Source organism: Scophthalmus maximus, chromosome 15 (assembly GCF_022379125.1).
Source record: "Scophthalmus maximus strain ysfricsl-2021 chromosome 15, ASM2237912v1, whole genome shotgun sequence".
Classification (NCBI taxonomy): Eukaryota; Metazoa; Chordata; class Actinopteri; order Pleuronectiformes; family Scophthalmidae; genus Scophthalmus; species Scophthalmus maximus.
The window spans coordinates 21,145,094-21,149,329 of NC_061529.1; the positions used below are offsets into that span (position 1 = coordinate 21,145,094).

Sequence of the window (4,236 nt, forward strand, 5' to 3'; positions counted from 1 at the left end):
TTAGACCAAATGTAAGTATATGAATAAACAATTGCATATCCGTGATTCATTTTCCATATTTAGATGTAATATGAAATGTAGGCATTCAAATGACATGTATGGTCATGACATGTCTGGATGGTCCTTTTTGTATTTGTTCAAGTGCACAAGTCATCCATTGGACAATCTAAAATAGAGATTAATTTGACCATATAATGATCCATCTCAGATGCCTCAAAGCCAAGATTAGTGTACATGGTGTCTAGACACAATCAACACAATGTAATGATATTTAGAGCTAATTCTTGTCTTCTGCATTTTACAGGAAATTCATGAAGAAGATCCCCAGGGAGATTCAGAAGATGCAGTTAATACTTTTGTTTTACTCAATTGTCATCATACTCATAAATATACACAGAAATGTTACATCAGAGGCCATGTTTAGAGCTACTGTACTTTATTTAATGGGCTTGGTCAATACTCAATTGACTGCAAGTACTCCAATATTTTCGTATAATGGAAACATTAAGTTGTTGTCAACCAGTTGTTCCAGTCAAATAGCACACCATACTATATTAACGCAAGCTAATGTTATTCTTATCGTTCATTAAAATTTGCTATGGTTAAAATATATATTTTTGAAATGCTCCCTTTCACTTTGCAGAATTTGCCGGCATGGAGAGCACTGAGGCAAGAGCAGGACGAGGAATTCAATCAATCTTTGTCCATTGATCAAGAGAGGGTAAGAACATTAAATAACAGAAACTATAATAAACATTTACATTTTTAGTACGCCTCAACAATTTTGGAGAAAAATCAAATTAATATTATTTTTCACGATAATTTCACAATTATATTATTTGCAATATTCAAGACAATTATAATTTTGACATAACTATTACATTTTCTATTCTATTCAATTGAAACACATAAGGATTAAAATAAAGAATTTGCAGGCAACTGTTAGAAATTCGTATATTTCGTATATTTTCGTATATGAATATAATGTTCAGGCAAGCACATCTCTGTAACTTGGCAATATTTAAATGGTATTTCTCATACAAAGTTTCACCTAAACAATATTTGTCTCCCACAATGCGAAAATTATATTAAAGTATATTTTAATTTGAGTTACATATCAATGAATTGTTCAGCCATGATTTATAGAAATTACAAACTTAGCTAATACAATACTTTAAAATGTTCCTATTACAATAGGAGAGGAGACAGAGGGAAATGATAACTCAAGAGCAGCGTCGGAGAAAGGTACGTACTGTATATTGTAAGATACAAACATGTGGTGTTTAAAGTCATTCATTACACTGTGTTCAATTTTAATGTTAAGGCCATAGAAGATAGAGTGGACCTTATCAACAGTGTCGAGGAACCAGTAGATGGCGTCGAACTCCACTGCAAATTTCCAGATGGAAGAATTTCCAATAGGAGATTTTATTTATCCCAGCCATTCCAGGTAATTTAAAAATTGGTTGGGAGGGTTAAAAATGCTGTTAAAATGCAAATTCAAAATAAACCCTGAGATTTCTTAGTTGCTATTCAGGCCTGCAACACATTCAAAACAAGTGTGGGACAGTTAAGTATTTACAACTTTGTAATGTGTACCTAGTCTTATTTAGAGGAAGGAAAAATAATCAGCTATTTTCTTGCAGCATCTTGTTGCTTTTGTTGGGACTGACGAGATGGCATCTGAGGTCTTCACTCTGCAGCGCGCAATGTCCCCTACTGCCATCTACAGCAACTGTGCAGGAGCCGTCGTCGATCAGGGTATCGATGGGCCCTGCACATTGTATGTGCTTTGGCTGTCAAGCAGCCAAGTCAGGGTAAGGCTATGCCCCTATCAGTATACAGAATCTTACGTAATTTGAATTATACTTTTTAACTGTAACTGTCCCCATTTTATGTATTGCTACCATGTGGGTGTTAAAATTCTGTGATTTGTCATCCCAAGAATATGTTTTAGTGTGATAGACCTTGTTGTTTACAAGGGAGTCAAGAATAGTGATTATCTGATCATTTCAGGAATTGCTGGCTCCTCCTTCCAGTCTCTCTCCCCCAAGTTTTTCATCTCCTCATCGCCCATCACCTCCTCCCAGTCCTTCACCTCCTCCCAGTCCTTCACCTCCTCCCAGTCCATCACCTGCTTGTAGTCTGTGAGTAATAAATATCAGTGTAATGTAAAAAATGTGGAGAAGAAAGACATAGGAGGGACGTTATGGCTATTATGAGTAATATAGATAATAGATTGGCTTATCTTCAATATCAACTATTAGTACAACAATGTGATACCAGATATTGCTTATAACCCCCTTTAAGATGTGCCTAACAAGATTGTCTCTGTTCTTAATATAATTTTCAGGGATGTTGTCACCATTCTCCGAGGTCTTAGGGAGACACTCAAACTCCTCCCCAACAGAGCTAATCAAATTAATGCTCTGCGTGGGGAGGAGTTTGATTGCGCGGCCCGAGCCTTCAGCAGATCTAATTTTGACCCAGAGTCAAAATTAGATGTCGTGTTTGTAGACGATGATGGTATTGGAGAGGGGGCTGTGGATGAAGGTGGTCCAACAAGGGAGTTCTGCCGCCTTCTCACCAGGCAGCTCCAAACACATAGCATTTTTGAAGGGCCCCTGGAAAAATGCACCTTGGCCCTAGATAGTGTTGGTAAGTGTTATGCAATGCATAGAAATATTTTCCATATTGGTGGCATATGTACAAAACACCTTTATTATATGCTAAAATATAACATATTTTTGGAAAATCTTGAACCATAATGTTAGTTAATGCAATATTGAATTGGTATTTAAAAAGTTTATTCTTGTTGACATTGATCTTTACATAGTATTAATGAAATTACAAAGATTGATTTAATAAAATGTAATTACCTTGTGGTCAGTACTTATTGTGATGATTGACATTTTTATGATCCTTTAAAGTCCTGCTCGTATAATTTACAACATGAGTTCTCAAAGAATCACTTTCATATAGAAGCTAAATTGGCATTATAACTAAAATATACCAATATTGAATCAAATTGGTTCAGGAATTCAGTGTTGTTACTCAACTATGAAATACTGTTTTTTTCCCCCTTCAGCTTTGCACAATGGGATATACCGGAAGGTCGGCCAAATGCTGATAGTTTGCCTTGTGCAGGGAGGAGTGTGTCCAAATTTCTTTTCAGAGCGCCTTTACCGACAGGTTTGTGGTTCATCATCTCTTCCGGGAAACATAGAGGAGGTGATGGACCACTCTCTTAAAGAAAAGCTCAGAAAGGCAAGTAAATTAAGTCCATACATAAAAATCCATAGAAGTAATAATTTTTTTTAAATATGCTCACTATAAAATTGTAGGACTTAAAGATGTGTTTACTGTATTAACTTAATGCAAATGCACATGTATGATTCTAAAGGGCTTAACACTTCTGTATATTCTGTACTACTCTCATTTATCTGTAATGCATCTGGAATATTCTACTCCAACGTTTTAATAATGTTGTATTTAAATGGGTCATTCATAAGTTATCATTGCAGTAGACTAACTCAAAAGTAGAACATTTAAGGTAATAGATAGTATTCAGTGTAATGTTTTTTGTGTTTGTGTTTTGCTATTTAAATATTTGAAACTTTATGTTATTTTTAATTATGATTTCTGTACAATCTAATCAATTGTTTGTCCCCTTATTTCATGGCTTAGATTGCCACAGCAACAACACTTGACGAGGCAAGAGAGGCAGTCAATGATGCATCAGAGGAACAGTCCCTGACGGGTTCTCTGCGCTTCCTCAAAACACTAGAGGAGAGGGATGAACTGGTGACCGCTGTCCTGGGGTTCTACACTGAGGGTCGAGTCCATGCTCCCCTTCAGCAGTAAGTGTACATGGAATAGGCCAAATGGTTAGTTTGACTATGGCCCCCTAAGGCATAACACCCTAGGAATATGCTGAATGTACACAGATAGTACACTTTTGTGCAAGTTTCATCTGAACTGAATAGTCCGCTTAAGATTGTTCATCCATAATATATTCCTCATTATTTAACCATTGCACTGCCAGAGAATAGAATGAGGGCTAGGTGTTTACGACATTGAGATACTACTTACCTATGGGCTCAGTAAAACAGGACTTCTGCATAAGTGAAACAGGGCAAATGCACTGAAAACGGATCAAATACTATTGTGGTTTGGGTGATTTCATAATTAATTATTCTCTTGCATGCTGATTTCTATCTTGTATATATTGCTTGG

The 4,236-nt window shown here is 36.1% G+C and overlaps 1 long non-coding RNA gene across 1 annotated transcript; it reads left to right on the top strand.

The window, feature by feature from the left end:
- The first annotated feature begins 643 nt into the window (after nt 1-643).
- On the top strand, nt 644-1,724 carry LOC118286540. The gene is made up of 4 exons (XR_007029780.1): nt 644-721; nt 1,198-1,245; nt 1,325-1,450; nt 1,647-1,724. It is a non-coding gene; the product is annotated as an uncharacterized LOC118286540 (long non-coding RNA).
- The last annotated feature ends 2,512 nt before the right edge of the window (nt 1,725-4,236 follow it).